The 16377-nt window shown below is 39.5% G+C and overlaps 12 non-coding genes across 12 annotated transcripts; all 12 read right to left on the reverse strand.

Moving 5' to 3' along the window:
- Positions 1–3531: 3531 nt before the first annotated feature.
- TRNAA-AGC (transfer RNA alanine (anticodon AGC)) lies at positions 3532–3604 on the reverse strand. The gene has a single exon. It is a non-coding gene; the product is annotated as a tRNA-Ala (tRNA).
- Positions 3605–4164: 560 nt separating this feature from the next.
- On the reverse strand, positions 4165–4237 carry TRNAK-CUU (transfer RNA lysine (anticodon CUU)). The gene has a single exon. It is a non-coding gene; the product is annotated as a tRNA-Lys (tRNA).
- A 351-nt stretch (positions 4238–4588) lies between these two features.
- TRNAA-AGC (transfer RNA alanine (anticodon AGC)) lies at positions 4589–4661 on the reverse strand. The gene has a single exon. It is a non-coding gene; the product is annotated as a tRNA-Ala (tRNA).
- Positions 4662–5650: 989 nt separating this feature from the next.
- On the reverse strand, positions 5651–5723 carry TRNAA-AGC (transfer RNA alanine (anticodon AGC)). The gene has a single exon. It is a non-coding gene; the product is annotated as a tRNA-Ala (tRNA).
- Positions 5724–6053: 330 nt separating this feature from the next.
- On the reverse strand, positions 6054–6126 carry TRNAN-GUU (transfer RNA asparagine (anticodon GUU)). Its single transcript has one exon. It is a non-coding gene; the product is annotated as a tRNA-Asn (tRNA).
- A 988-nt stretch (positions 6127–7114) lies between these two features.
- TRNAR-CCU (transfer RNA arginine (anticodon CCU)) lies at positions 7115–7187 on the reverse strand. Its single transcript has one exon. It is a non-coding gene; the product is annotated as a tRNA-Arg (tRNA).
- A 2029-nt stretch (positions 7188–9216) lies between these two features.
- On the reverse strand, positions 9217–9289 carry TRNAK-CUU (transfer RNA lysine (anticodon CUU)). The gene has a single exon. It is a non-coding gene; the product is annotated as a tRNA-Lys (tRNA).
- A 351-nt stretch (positions 9290–9640) lies between these two features.
- TRNAA-AGC (transfer RNA alanine (anticodon AGC)) lies at positions 9641–9713 on the reverse strand. The gene has a single exon. It is a non-coding gene; the product is annotated as a tRNA-Ala (tRNA).
- Positions 9714–10702: 989 nt separating this feature from the next.
- On the reverse strand, positions 10703–10775 carry TRNAA-AGC (transfer RNA alanine (anticodon AGC)). Its single transcript has one exon. It is a non-coding gene; the product is annotated as a tRNA-Ala (tRNA).
- Positions 10776–11105: 330 nt separating this feature from the next.
- Positions 11106–11178, reverse strand: TRNAN-GUU (transfer RNA asparagine (anticodon GUU)). The gene has a single exon. It is a non-coding gene; the product is annotated as a tRNA-Asn (tRNA).
- Positions 11179–12166: 988 nt separating this feature from the next.
- On the reverse strand, positions 12167–12239 carry TRNAR-CCU (transfer RNA arginine (anticodon CCU)). The gene has a single exon. It is a non-coding gene; the product is annotated as a tRNA-Arg (tRNA).
- Positions 12240–15096: 2857 nt separating this feature from the next.
- Positions 15097–15169, reverse strand: TRNAK-CUU (transfer RNA lysine (anticodon CUU)). The gene has a single exon. It is a non-coding gene; the product is annotated as a tRNA-Lys (tRNA).
- Positions 15170–16377: the final 1208 nt, after the last annotated feature.

Genomic DNA, 16377 nt, shown 5'->3' on the forward strand with positions numbered 1-16377 from the left:
ACTCGTTTTCGCCCAACGTGGGGCTCTAACCCACGACCCTGAGATTAAGAGTCTCATGCTCTACCGACTGAGCGAGCCGGGCTCCCTCCTTAAGACAGTATGCAGACCAATCCTTTTTTGTGAAAAAAATCAAATCCTGGATATTCCTCTACTCTTGTTTTGCAAGAAAAGCCAGATTTATACATCCTTCAGAGGACAGAGTGTCAAAAAAAATAAGAGAAAATGAAAACGGAAGTTGTGAGAACTTCATTTTGAGATTGCATAAGAATTCAAATTCCTCTCACATGCTAAAGAATACCTGAACCCTTTTGATTAAACCACTTTACTTGTTATAATGAGACCATATTTGAAAGCAATCTGTGATTTTTCTGTTCTTACTCTGCAATGACCTTGGCAATGACAAGTAAAAAATAAAATGTATGCAAATTTTATAATGAAGAATGCGGGCATCGATCCCGCTACCTCTCGCATGCTAAGCAAGCGCTCTACCATTTGAGCTAATTCCCCTGTGTGTTTAATCTGCATAACATGAAAAAAGTAACCTCACTGCCTTCCACACTTTATTTGAAGTCCAATTGCCCATAACAGTGTTCAGTTCACTCCTAACTTATGCCTTACCTCCACTTATGGGATGTTTTACAGTTCAGGTTGGCCTGTTTACTACTCGAATATGAGTGATATTGTGGTGTGTTCATCTGGACTCATACCCTACCTAATCTTGAAGTTAAATTTCCCACCAATGAGAAACCAAGGGAGATACCATTTTTGATAGTTATTGCATGTCTAATGCAAGAATAATCACCAGATTATGAGAGTCCAGCAAAAATTACTCATTTTCGCCCAACGTGGGGCTCGAACCCACGACCCTGAGATTAAGAGTCTCATGCTCTACCGACTGAGCTAGCCGGGCTCCCACTTCAAGATGGTATGCAGACTAATCATTTTTTATGAAGGAAATCCATTCCTGGACAATTTTTGGGAGTTATTGCAGGTCTAATGCAAGAATAATCTCCATATTATGAGAGTCAATGCAATATTCAGGCAAAAATTACTCGTTTTCGCCCAACGTGGGGCTCGACCCTGAGATTAAGAGTCTCATGCTCTACCGACTGAGCTAGCCGGGCTCCCTCCTTAAGACAGTATGCAGACCAATCCCTTTTTGTGAAAAAAATCAAATCCTGGATATTCCTCTACTCTTGTTTTGCAAGGAAAGCCAGATTTATACATCCTTCAGAGGACAGAGTGTCAAAAAAAATAAGAGAAAATGAAAATGGAAGTTGTGAGAACTTCGTTTTGAGATTGCAGAAGAATTCAAATTCCTCTCACATGCTAAAGAATACCTGAACCCTTTTGATTAAACCACTTTAGTTGTTATATTGAGACCATATTTGAAAGCCATCTGTGATTTTTCTGTTCTTACTCTGCAATGACCATGGGCAATGACAAGTTAAAAATAAAATGTATGCAAATTTTATAATGGAGAATGCGGGCATCGATCCCGCTACCTCTCGCATGCTAAGCGAGCACTCTACCATTTGAGCTAATTCCCCTGTGTGTTTAATCTGCATAACATGAAAAAAGTAACCTCACTGCCTTCCACACTTTATTTGCAGTCCAATTGCCCATAACAGTGTTCAGTTCACTCCTAACTTATGCCTTACCTCCACTTATGGGATGTTTTACAGTTCAGGTTGGCCTGTTTACTACTCGAATATGAGTGATATTGTGGTGTGTTCATCTAGACTCATACCCTACCTAATCTTGAAGTTAAATTTCCCACCAATGAGAAACCAAGGGAGATACCATTTTTGATAGTTATTGCATGTCTAATGCAAGAATAATCACCAGATTATGAGAGTCCAGCAAAAATTACTCATTTTCGCCCAACGTGGGGCTCGAACCCACGACCCTGAGATTAAGAGTCTCATGCTCTACCGACTGAGCTAGCCGGGCTCCCACTTCAAGATGGTATGCAGACTAATCATTTTTTATGAAGGAAATCCATTCCTGGACAATTTTTGGGAGTTATTGCAGGTCTAATGCAAGATTAATCTCCAGATTATGAGAGTCAATGCAATATTCAGGAAAAAATTACTTGTTTTCGCCCAACGTGGGGCTCGAACCCACGACCCTGAGATTAAGAGTCTCATGCTCTACCGACTCAGCTAGCCGGGCTCCCTCCTTAAGACAGTATGCAGACCAATCCCTTTTTGTGAAAAAAATCAAATCCTGGATATTCCTCTACTCTTGTTTTGCAAGGAAAGCCAGATTTATACATCCTTCAGAGGACAGAGTGTCAAAAAAAATAAGAGAAAATGAAAACGGAAGTTGTGAGAACTTCATTTTGAGATTGCATAAGAATTCAAATTCCTCTCACATGCTAAAGAATACCTGAACCCTTTTGATTAAACCACTTTAGTTGTTATAATGAGACCATATTTGAAAGCCATCTGTGATTTTTCTGTTCTTACTCTGCAATGACCATGGGCAATGACAAGTTAAAAATAAAATGTATGCAAATTTTATAATGGAGAATGTGGGCATCGATCCCGCTACCTCTCGCATGCTAAGCGAGCACTCTACCATTTGAGCTAATTCCCCTGTGTGTTTAATCTGCATAACATGAAAAAAGTAACCTCACTGCCTTCCACACTGTATTTGAAGTCCAATTGGCCATAACAGTGTTCAGTTCACTCCTAACTTATGCCTTACCTCCACTTATGGGATGTTTTACAGTTCAGGTTGGCCTGTTTACTACTCGAATATGAGTGATATTGTGGTGTGTTCATCTAGACTCATACCCTACCTAATCTTGAAGTTAAATTTCCGACCAATGAGAAACCAAGGGAGATACCATTTTTGATAGTTATTGCATGTCTAATGCAAGAATATTCACCAGATTATGAGAGTCAATGCAATAATCCAGCAAAAATTACTCATTTTTGCCCAACGTGGGGCTCGAACCCACGACCCTGAGATTAAGAGTCTTATGCTCTACCGACTGAGCTAGCCGGGCTCCCACTTCAAGATGGTATGCCGACTAATCATTTTTTATGAAGGAAATCCATTCCTGGACATTTTTTGGGAGTTATTGCATGTCTAATGCAAGATTAATCTCCATATTATGAGAGTCAATGCAATATTCAGGCAAAAATTACTCGTTTTCGCCCAACGTGGGGCTCGAACCCACGACCCTGAGATTAAGAGTCTCTTTTTGTGAAGAAAATCAAATCCTGGATATTCCTCTACTCTTGTTTTGCAAGGAAAGCCAGATTTATACATCCTTCAGAGGACAGAGTGTCAAAAAAAATAAGAGAAAATGAAAACGGAAGTTGTGAGAACTTCATTTTAAGATTGCATAAGAATTCAAATTCCTCTCACATGCTAAAGAATACCTGAACCCTTTTGATTAAACCACTTTAGTTGTTATAATGAGACCATATTTGAAAGCCATCTGTGATTTTTCTGTTCTTACTCTGCAATGACCTTGGCAATGACAAGTTAAAAATAAAATGTATGCAAATTTTATAATGGAGAATGCGGGCATCGATCCCGCTACCTCTCGCATGCTAAGCGAGCGCTCTACCATTTGAGCTAATTCCCCTGTGTGTTAAATCTGCATAACATGAAAAAAGTAACCTGACTGCCTTCCACACTTTATTTGAAGTCCAATTGCCAATTGCCCATAACAGTGTTCAGTTCACTCCTAACTTATGCCTTACCTCCACTTATGGGATGTTTTACAGTTCAGGTTGGCCTGTTTACTATTCGAATATGAGTGATATTGTGGTGTGTTCATCTAGACTCATACCCTACCTAATCTTGAAGTTAAATTTCCCACCAATGAGAAACCAAGGGAGATACCATTTTTGATAGTTATTGCATGTCTAATGCAAGAATAATCACCAGATTATGAGAGTCCAGCAAAAAATTACTCATTTTCGCCCAACGTGGGGCTCGAACCCACGACCCTGAGATTAAGAGTCTCATGCTCTACCGACTGAGCTAGCCGGGTTCCCTTTTCAAGATGGTATGCAGACTAATCATTTTTTATGAAGGAAATCCATTCCTGGACAATTTTTGGGAGTTATTGTAGGTCTAATGCAAGATTAATCTCCATATTATGAGAGTCAATGCAATATTCAGGCAAAAATTACTCGTTTTCGCCCAACGTGGGGCTTGAACCCACGACCCTGAGATTAAGAGTCTCACGCTCTACCGACTGAGCTAGCCGGGCTCCCTCCTTAAGACAGTATGCAGACCAATCCCTTTTTGTGAAGAAAATCAAATCTCGGATATTCCTCTACTCTTGTTTTGCAAGGAAAGCCAGATTTATACATCCTTCAGAGGACAGAGTGTCAAAAAAAATAAGAGAAAATGAAATGGAAGTTGTGAGAACTTCATTTTGAGATTGCATAAGAATTCAAATTCCTCTCACATGCTAAAGAATACCTGAACCCTTTTGATTAAACCACTTTAGTTGTTAAAATGAGACCATATTTGAAAGCCATCTGTGATTTTTCTGTTCTTACTCTGCAATGACCTTGGCAATGACAAGTTAAAAATAAAATGTATGCAAATTTCATAATGGAGAATGCGGGCATCGATCCCGCTACCTCTCGCATGCTAAGCGAGCGCTCTACCATTTGAGCTAATTCCCCTGTGTGTTTAATCTGCATAACATGAAAAAAGTAACCTTACTGCCTTCCACACTTTATTTGAAGTCCAATTGCCCATAAAAGTGTTAAGTTCACTCCTAACTTATGCCTTACCTCCACTTATGGGATGTTTTACAGTTCAGGTTGGCCTGTTTACTACTCGAATATGAGTGATATTACGGTGTGTTCATCTAGACTCATACCCTAGCTAATCTTGAAGTTACATTTCCCACCAATGAGAAACCAAGGGAGATACCATTTCTGATAGTTATTGCATGTCTAATGCAATAATATTCACCAGATTATGAGAGTCAATGCAATAATTCAGCATAAAATTACACATTTTCGCCCAACGTGGGTCTCGAACCCACGACACTGAGATTAAGAGTCTCATGCTCTACCGACTGAGCTAGCCGGGCTCCCACTTCAGGATGGTATGCAGACTAATCATTTTTTATGAAGGAAATCAATTTCTGGACAATTTTGGGAGTTATTGCATGTCTAATGCAAGATTAATCTCCATATTATGAGAGTCAATGCAATATTCAGGCAAAAATTACTCATTTTCGCCCAACGTGGGGCTCGAACCCACGACCCTGAGATTAAGAGTCTCATGCTCTTCCGACTGAGCTAGCCGGGTTCCCTCCTTAAGATAGTATGCAGACCAATCCCTTTTTGTGAAGAAAATCAAATCCTGGATATTCCTCTACTCTTGTTTTGCAAGGAAAGCCAGATTTATACATCCTTCAGAGGACAGAGTGTCAAAAAAAATAAGAGAAAATGAAAACGGAAGTTGTGAGAACTTCATTTTGAGATTGCATAAGAATTCAAATTCCTCTCACATGCTAAAGAATACCTGAACCCTTTTGATTAAACCACTTTAGTTGTTATAATGAGACCATATTTGAAAGCCATCTGTGATTTTTCTGTTCTTACTCTGCAATGACCTTGGCAATGACAAGTTGAAAATAAAATGTATGCAAATTTTATAATGGAGAATGCGGGCATCGATCCCGCTACCTCTCGCATGCTAAGCGAGCGCTCTACCATTTGAGCTAATTCCCCTGTGTGTTAAATCTGCATAACATGAAAAAAGTAACCTCACTGCCTTTCACACTTTATTTGAAGTTCAATCGCTCATAACAGTGTTCAGTTCACTCCTAACTTATGCCTTACCTCTACTTATGGGATGTTTTACAGTTCAGGTTGGCCTGTTTACTACTCGAATATGAGTGATATTGTGGTGTGTTCATCTAGACTCATACCCTACCTAATCTTGAAGTTAAATTTCCCACCAATGAGAAACCAAGGGAGATACAATTTTTGATAGTTATTGCATGTCTAATGCAAGAATAATCACCAGATTATGAGAGTCCAGCAAAAATTACTCATTTTCGCTCAACATGGGGCTCGAACCCACGACCCTGAGATTAACAGTCTCATGCTCTACCGACTGAGCTAGCCTGGCTCCCTCCTTAAGACAGTATGCAGACCAATCCCTTTTTGTGAAGAAAATCAAATCTCGGATATTCCTCTACTCTTGTTTTGCAAGGAAAGCCAGATTTATACATCCTTCAGAGGACAGAGTGTCAAAAAAAATAAGAGAAAATGAAAATGGAAGTTGTGAGAACTTCATTTTGAGATTGCATAAGAATTCAAATTCCTCTCACATGCTAAAGAATACCTGAACCCTTTTGATTAAACCACTTTAGTTGTTATAATGAGACCATATTTGAAAGTCATCTGTGATTTTTCTGTTCTTACTCTGCAATGACCTTGGCAATGACAAGTTAAAAATAAAATGTATGCAAATTTCATAATGGAGAATGCGGGCATCGATCCCGCTACCTCTCGCATGCTAAGCGAGCGCTTTACTATTTGAGCTAATTCCCCTGTGTGTTTAATCTGCATAACATGAAAAAAGTAACCTTACTGCCTTCCACACTTTATTTGAAGTCCAATTGCCCATAAAAGTGTTAAGTTCACTCCTAACTTATGCCTTACCTCCACTTATGGGATGTTTTACAGTTCAGGTTGGCCTGTTTACTACTCGAATATGAGTGATATTACGGTGTGTTCATCTAGACTCATACCCTAGCTAATCTTGAAGTTACATTTCCCACCAATGAGAAACCAAGGGAGATACCATTTCTGATAGTTATTGCATGTCTAATGCAATAATATTCACCAGATTATGAGAGTCAATGCAATAATCCAGCAAAAATTACTCATTTTCGCCCAACGTGGGTCTCGAACCCACGACCCTGAGATTAAGAGTCTCATGCTCTACCGACTGAGCTAGCCGGGCTCCCACTTCAAGATGGTATGCAGACTAATCATTTTTTATGAAGGAAATCCATTTTTGGACAATTTTGGGAGTTATTGCATGTCTAATGCAAGATCAATCTCCATATTATGAGAGTCAATGCAATATTCAGGCAAAAATTACTCATTTTCGCCCAACGTGGGGCTCGAACCCACGACCCTGAGATTAGGAGTCTCATGCTCTTCCGACTGAGCTTGCCGGGTTCCCTCCTTAAGACAGTATGCAGACCAATCCCTTTTTGTGAAGAAAATCAAATCCTGGATATTCCTCTACTCTTGTTTTGCAAGGAAAGCCAGATTTATACATCCTTCAGAGGACAGAGTGTCAAAAAAAATAAGAGAAAATGAAAATGGAAGTTGTGAGAACTTCATTTTGAGATTGCATAAGAATTCAAATTCCTCTCACATGCTAAAGAATACCTGAACCCTTTTGATTAAACCACTTTAGTTGTTATAATGAGACCATATTTGAAAGCCATCCGTGATTTTTCTGTTCTTACTCTGCAATGACCTTGGCAATGACAAGTTAAAAATCAATAGTATGCAAATTTTATAATGGAGAATGCGGGCATCGATCCCGCTACCTCTCACAAGCTTAGCGAGCGCTCTACCATTTGAGCTAATTCCCCTGTGTGTTTAATCTGCATAACATGAAAAAAGTAACCTCACTGCCTTCCACACTTTATTTGAAGTCCAATTGCCCATAACAGTGTTCAGTTCACTCCTAACTTATGCCTTATCTCCACTTACGGGATGTTTTACAGTTCAGGTTGGCCTGTTTACTACTCGAATATGAGTGATATTGTGGTGTGTTCATCTAGACTCATACCCTACCTAATCTTGAAGTTAAATTTCCCACCAATGAGAAACCAAGGGAGATACCATTTTTGATAGTTATTGCATGTCTAATGCAAGAATACTCACCAGATTATGAGAGTCCAGCAAAAATTACTCATTTTCGCCCAACGTGGGGCTGGAACCCACGACCCTGAGATTAAGAGTCTTATGCTCTACCAACTGAGCTAGCCGGCCTCCCACTTCAAGATGGTATGCAGACTAATCATTTTTTATGAAGGAAATCCATTCCTGGACAATTTTTGGGAGTTATTGCATGTCTAATGCAAGATTAATCTGCATATTATGAGAGTCAATGCAATATTCAGGCAAAAATTACTCATTTTCGCCCATCGCGGGGCTCGAACCCACGACCCTGAGATTAAGAGTCTCCTGCTCTACCGACTGAGCTAGCCGGGTTCCCTCCTTAAGACCAAATGCAGACCAATCCCTTTTTGTGAAGAAAATCAAATCCTGGATAGTCCTCTACTCTTGTTTTGCAAGGAAAGCCAGATTCATACATCCTTCAGAGGACAGAGTGTCAAAAAAAAATTAAGAGAAAATGAAAATGGAAGTTGTGAGAACTTCATTTTGAGATTGCATAAGAATTCAAATTCCTCTCACATGCTAAAGAATACCTGAACCCTTTTGATTAAACCACTTTAGTTGTTATAATGAGACCATATTTGAAAACCATCTGTGATTTTTCTGTTCTTACTCTGCAATGACCTTGGCAATGACAAGTTAAAAATAAAATGTATGCAAATTTTATAATGGAGAATGCGGCCATCGATCCCGCTACCTCTCGCATGCTAAGCGAGCGCTCTACCATTTGAGCTAATTCCCCTGTGTGTTAAATCTGCATAACATGAAAAAAGTAACCTCACTGCCTTTCACACTTTATTTGAAGTTCAATCGCCCATAACAGTGTTCAGTTCACTCCTAACTTATGCCTTACCTCTACTTATGGGATGTTTTACAGTTCAGGTTGGCCTGTTTACTACTCGAAAATGAGTGATATTGTGGTGTGTTCATCTAGACTCATACCCTACCTAATCTTGAAGTTAAATTTCCCACCAATGAGAAACCAAGGGAGATACAATTTTTGATAGTTATTGCATGTCTAATGCAAGAATAATCACCAGATTATGAGAGTCCAGCAAAAATTACTCATTTTCGCTCAACGTGGGGCTCGAACCCACGACCCTGAGATTTAGAGTCTCATGCTCTACCGACTGAGCTAGCCGGGTTCCCTTTTCAAGATGGTATGCAGACTAATCATTTTTTATGAAGGAAATCCATTCCTGGACAATTTTTGGGAGTTATTGTAGGTCTAATGCAAGATTAATCTCCATATTATGAGAGTCAATGCAATATTCAGGCAAAAATTACTCGTTTTCGCCCAACGTGGGGCTTGAACCCACGACCCTGAGATTAAGAGTCTCACGCTCTACCGACTGAGCTAGCCGGGCTCCCTCCTTAAGACAGTATGCAGACCAATCCCTTTTTGTGAAGAAAATCAAATCTCGGATATTCCTCTACTCTTGTTTTGCAAGGAAAGCCAGATTTATACATCCTTCAGAGGACAGAGTGTCAAAAAAAATAAGAGAAAATGAAATGGAAGTTGTGAGAACTTCATTTTGAGATTGCATAAGAATTCAAATTCCTCTCACATGCTAAAGAATACCTGAACCCTTTTGATTAAACCACTTTAGTTGTTAAAATGAGACCATATTTGAAAGCCATCTGTGATTTTTCTGTTCTTACTCTGCAATGACCTTGGCAATGACAAGTTAAAAATAAAATGTATGCAAATTTCATAATGGAGAATGCGGGCATCGATCCCGCTACCTCTCGCATGCTAAGCGAGCGCTCTACCATTTGAGCTAATTCCCCTGTGTGTTTAATCTGCATAACATGAAAAAAGTAACCTTACTGCCTTCCACACTTTATTTGAAGTCCAATTGCCCATAAAAGTGTTAAGTTCACTCCTAACTTATGCCTTACCTCCACTTATGGGATGTTTTACAGTTCAGGTTGGCCTGTTTACTACTCGAATATGAGTGATATTACGGTGTGTTCATCTAGACTCATACCCTAGCTAATCTTGAAGTTACATTTCCCACCAATGAGAAACCAAGGGAGATACCATTTCTGATAGTTATTGCATGTCTAATGCAATAATATTCACCTGATTATGAGAGTCAATGCAATAATTCAGCATAAAATTACACATTTTCGCCCAACGTGGGTCTCGAACCCACGACACTGAGATTAAGAGTCTCATGCTCTACCGACTGAGCTAGCCAGGCTCCCACTTCAGGATGGTATGCAGACTAATCATTTTTTATGAAGGAAATCAATTTCTGGACAATTTTGGGAGTTATTGCATGTCTAATGCAAGATTAATCTCCATATTATGAGAGTCAATGCAATATTCAGGCAAAAATTACTCATTTTCGCCCAACGTGGGGCTCGAACCCACGACCCTGAGATTAAGAGTCTCATGCTCTTCCGACTGAGCTAGCCGGGTTCCCTCCTTAAGATAGTATGCAGACCAATCCCTTTTTGTGAAGAAAATCAAATCCTGGATATTCCTCTACTCTTGTTTTGCAAGGAAAGCCAGATTTATACATCCTTCAGAGGACAGAGTGTCAAAAAAAATAAGAGAAAATGAAAACGGAAGTTGTGAGAACTTCATTTTGAGATTGCATAAGAATTCAAATTCCTCTCACATGCTAAAGAATACCTGAACCCTTTTGATTAAACCACTTTAGTTGTTATAATGAGACCATATTTGAAAGCCATCTGTGATTTTTCTGTTCTTACTCTGCAATGACCTTGGCAATGACAAGTTGAAAATAAAATGTATGCAAATTTTATAATGGAGAATGCGGGCATCGATCCCGCTACCTCTCGCATGCTAAGCGAGCGCTCTACCATTTGAGCTAATTCCCCTGTGTGTTAAATCTGCATAACATGAAAAAAGTAACCTCACTGCCTTTCACACTTTATTTGAAGTTCAATCGCTCATAACAGTGTTCAGTTCACTCCTAACTTATGCCTTACCTCTACTTATGGGATGTTTTACAGTTCAGGTTGGCCTGTTTACTACTCGAATATGAGTGATATTGTGGTGTGTTCATCTAGACTCATACCCTACCTAATCTTGAAGTTAAATTTCCCACCAATGAGAAACCAAGGGAGATACAATTTTTGATAGTTATTGCATGTCTAATGCAAGAATAATCACCAGATTATGAGAGTCCAGCAAAAATTACTCATTTTCGCTCAACATGGGGCTCGAACCCACGACCCTGAGATTAACAGTCTCATGCTCTACCGACTGAGCTAGCCTGGCTCCCTCCTTAAGACAGTATGCAGACCAATCCCTTTTTGTGAAGAAAATCAAATCTCGGATATTCCTCTACTCTTGTTTTGCAAGGAAAGCCAGATTTATACATCCTTCAGAGGACAGAGTGTCAAAAAAAATAAGAGAAAATGAAAATGGAAGTTGTGAGAACTTCATTTTGAGATTGCATAAGAATTCAAATTCCTCTCACATGCTAAAGAATACCTGAACCCTTTTGATTAAACCACTTTAGTTGTTATAATGAGACCATATTTGAAAGCCATCTGTGATTTTTCTGTTCTTACTCTGCAATGACCTTGGCAATGACAAGTTAAAAATAAAATGTATGCAAATTTCATAATGGAGAATGCGGGCATCGATCCCGCTACCTCTCGCATGCTAAGCGAGCGCTTTACTATTTGAGCTAATTCCCCTGTGTGTTTAATCTGCATAACATGAAAAAAGTAACCTTACTGCCTTCCACACTTTATTTGAAGTCCAATTGCCCATAAAAGTGTTAAGTTCACTCCTAACTTATGCCTTACCTCCACTTATGGGATGTTTTACAGTTCAGGTTGGCCTGTTTACTACTCGAATATGAGTGATATTACGGTGTGTTCATCTAGACTCATACCCTAGCTAATCTTGAAGTTACATTTCCCACCAATGAGAAACCAAGGGAGATACCATTTCTGATAGTTATTGCATGTCTAATGCAATAATATTCACCAGATTATGAGAGTCAATGCAATAATCCAGCAAAAATTACTCATTTTCGCCCAACGTGGGTCTCGAACCCACGACCCTGAGATTAAGAGTCTCATGCTCTACCGACTGAGCTAGCCGGGCTCCCACTTCAAGATGGTATGCAGACTAATCATTTTTTATGAAGGAAATCCATTTTTGGACAATTTTGGGAGTTATTGCATGTCTAATGCAAGATCAATCTCCATATTATGAGAGTCAATGCAATATTCAGGCAAAAATTACTCATTTTCGCCCAACGTGGGGCTCGAACCCACGACCCTGAGATTAGGAGTCTCATGCTCTTCCGACTGAGCTTGCCGGGTTCCCTCCTTAAGACAGTATGCAGACCAATCCCTTTTTGTGAAGAAAATCAAATCCTGGATATTCCTCTACTCTTGTTTTGCAAGGAAAGCCAGATTTATACATCCTTCAGAGGACAGAGTGTCAAAAAAAATAAGAGAAAATGAAAATGGAAGTTGTGAGAACTTCATTTTGAGATTGCATAAGAATTCAAATTCCTCTCACATGCTAAAGAATACCTGAACCCTTTTGATTAAACCACTTTAGTTGTTATAATGAGACCATATTTGAAAGCCATCCGTGATTTTTCTGTTCTTACTCTGCAATGACCTTGGCAATGACAAGTTAAAAATCAATAGTATGCAAATTTTATAATGGAGAATGCGGGCATCGATCCCGCTACCTCTCGCAAGCTTAGCGAGCGCTCTACCATTTGAGCTAATTCCCCTGTGTGTTTAATCTGCATAACATGAAAAAAGTAACCTCACTGCCTTCCACACTTTATTTGAAGTCCAATTGCCCATAACAGTGTTCAGTTCACTCCTAACTTATGCCTTATCTCCACTTACGGGATGTTTTACAGTTCAGGTTGGCCTGTTTACTACTCGAATATGAGTGATATTGTGGTGTGTTCATCTAGACTCATACCCTACCTAATCTTGAAGTTAAATTTCCCACCAATGAGAAACCAAGGGAGATACCATTTTTGATAGTTATTGCATGTCTAATGCAAGAATAATCACCAGATTATGAGAGTCCAGCAAAAATTACTCATTTTCGCCCAACGTGGGGCTGGAACCCACGACCCTGAGATTAAGAGTCTTATGCTCTACCAACTGAGCTAGCCGGCCTCCCACTTCAAGATGGTATGCAGACTAATCATTTTTTATGAAGGAAATCCATTCCTGGACAATTTTTGGGAGTTATTGCATGTCTAATGCAAGATTAATCTGCATATTATGAGAGTCAATGCAATATTCAGGCAAAAATTACTCATTTTCGCCCATCGCGGGGCTCGAACCCACGACCCTGAGATTAAGAGTCTCCTGCTCTACCGACTGAGCTAGCCGGGTTCCCTCCTTAAGACCAAATGCAGACCAATCCCTTTTTGTGAAGAAAATCAAATCCTGGATAGTCCTCTACTCTTGTTTTGCAAGGAAAGCCAGATTCATACATCCTTCAGAGGACAGAGTGTCAAAAAAAAATTAAGAGAAAATGAAAATGGAAGTTGTGAGAACTTCATTTTGAGATTGCATAAGAATTCAAATTCCTCTCACATGCTAAAGAATACCTGAACCCTTTTGATTAAACCACTTTAGTTGTTATAATGAGACCATATTTGAAAACCATCTGTGATTTTTCTGTTCTTACTCTGCAATGACCTTGGCAATGACAAGTTAAAAATAAAATGTATGCAAATTTTATAATGGAGAATGCGGCCATCGATCCCGCTACCTCTCGCATGCTAAGCGAGCGCTCTACCATTTGAGCTAATTCCCCTGTGTGTTAAATCTGCATAACATGAAAAAAGTAACCTCACTGCCTTTCACACTTTATTTGAAGTTCAATCGCCCATAACAGTGTTCAGTTCACTCCTAACTTATGCCTTACCTCTACTTATGGGATGTTTTACAGTTCAGGTTGGCCTGTTTACTACTCGAAAATGAGTGATATTGTGGTGTGTTCATCTAGACTCATACCCTACCTAATCTTGAAGTTAAATTTCCCACCAATGAGAAACCAAGGGAGATACAATTTTTGATAGTTATTGCATGTCTAATGCAAGAATAATCACCAGATTATGAGAGTCCAGCAAAAATTACTCATTTTCGCTCAACGTGGGGCTCGAACCCACGACCCTGAGATTAAGAGTCTCATGCTCTACCGACTGAGCTAGCCGGGCTCCCACTTCAAGATGGTATGCAGACTAATCATTTTTTATGAAGGAAATCCATTCCTGGACAATTTTTGGGGGTTATTGCGGGTCTAATGCAAGATTAATCTCCATATTATGAGAGTCAATGCAATATTCAGGCAAAAATTACTCGTTTTCGCCAAACGTGGGGCTTGAACCCACGACCCTGAGATTAAGAGTCTAATGCTCTACCGACTTAGCTAGCCGGGCTCCCTCCTTAAGACAGTATGCAGACCAATCCCTTTTTGTGAAGAAAATCAAATCCTGGATATTCCTCTACTCTTGTTTTGCAAGGAAAGCCAGATTTATACATCCTTCAGAGGACAGAGTGTAAAAAAAAATAAGAGAAAATGAAAACGGAAGTTGTGAGAACTTCATTTTGAGATTGCATAAGAATTCAAATTCCTCTCACATGCTAAAGAATACCTGAACCCTTTTGATTAAACCACTTTAGTTGTTATAATGAGACCATATTTGAAAGCCATCTGTGATTTTTCTGTTCTTACTCTGCAATGACCTTGGCAATGACAAGTTAAAAATAAAATGTATGCAAATTTTATAATGGAGAATGCTGGCATCGATTCCGCTACCTCTCGCATGCTAAGCGAGCGCTCTACCATTTGAGCTAATTCCCCTGTGTGTTTAATCTGCATAACATGAAAAAAGTAACCTCACTGCCTTCCACACTTTATTTGAAGTCCAATTGCCCATAACAGTGTTCAGTTCACTCCTAACTTATGCCTTACCTCCACTTACGGGATGTTTTACAGTTCAGGTTGGCCTGTTTACTACTCGAATATGAGTGATATTGTGGTGTGTTCATCTAGACTCATACCCTACCTAATCTTGAAGTTAAATTTCCCACCAATGAGAAACCAAGGGAGATACCATTTTTGATAGTTATTGCATGTCTAATGCAAGAATAATCACCAGATTATGAGAGTCCAGCAAAAATTAATCATTTTTGCCCAACGTGGGGCTCGAACCCACGACCCTGAGATTAAGAGTCTCATGCTCTACCGACTGAGCTAGCCGGGCTCCCACTTCAAGATGGTATGCGGACTAATCATTTTTTATGAAGGAAATCCATTCCTGGACCATTTTTGGGAGTTATTGCAGGTCTAATGCAAGATTAATCTTCATATTATGATAGTCAATGCAATATTCAGGCAAAAATTACTCGTTTTCACCCAATGGGGGGCTCGAACCCACGACCCTGAGATTAAGAGTCTCATGCTCTACCGACTGAGCTAGCCGGGCTCCCACTTCAAGATAGTATGCGGACTAATCCTTTTTTATGAAGGAAATCCATTCCTGGACCATTTTTGGGAGTTATTGCAGGTCTAATGCAAGATTAATCTTCATATTATGAGAGTCAATGCAATATTCAGGCAAAAATTACTCGTTTTCGCCCAACGTGGGGCTCGAACCCATGACCCTGAGATTAAGAGTCTCATGCTCTACCGACTGAGCTAGCCGGGCTCCCTCCTTAAGACAGTATGCAGACCAATCCCTTTTTGTGAAGAAAATCAAATCTCGGATATTCCTCTACTCTTGTTTTGCAAGGAAAGCCAGATTTATACATCCTTCAGAGGACAGAGTGTCAAAAAAAATAAGAGAAAATGAAAATGGAAGTTGTGAGAACTTCATTTTGAGATTGCATAAGAATTCAAATTCCTCTCACATGCTAAAGAATACCTGAACCCTTTTGATTAAACCACTTTAGTTGTTATAATGAGACCATATTTGAAAGCCATCCGTGATTTTTCTGTTCTTACTCTGCAATGACCTTGGCAATGACAAGTTAAAAATAAAATGTATGCAAATTTTATAATGGAGAATACGGGCATCGATCCCGCTACCTCTCACAAGCTAAGCGAGCGCTCTACCATTTGAGCTAATTCCCCTGTGTGTTTAATCTGCATAACACGAAAAAAGTAACCTCACTGCCTTCCACACTTTATTTGAAGTCCAATTGCCCATAACAGTGTTCAGTTCACTCCTAACTTATGCCTTACCTCCACTTATGGGATGTTTTACAGTTCAGGTTGGCCTGTTTACTACTCGAATATGAGTGATATTGTGGTGTGTTCATCTAGACTCATACCCTACCTAATCTTGAAGTTAAATTTCCCACCAATGAGAAACCAAGGGAGATACCATTTTTGATAGTTATTGCATGTCTAATGCAAGAATAATCACCAGATTATGAGAGTCCAGCAAAAATTACTCATTTTCGCCCAACG

Source organism: Lissotriton vulgaris, chromosome 1_1 (genome assembly GCF_964263255.1).
Source record: "Lissotriton vulgaris chromosome 1_1, aLisVul1.2, whole genome shotgun sequence".
Taxonomy (NCBI): domain Eukaryota; kingdom Metazoa; phylum Chordata; class Amphibia; order Caudata; family Salamandridae; genus Lissotriton; species Lissotriton vulgaris.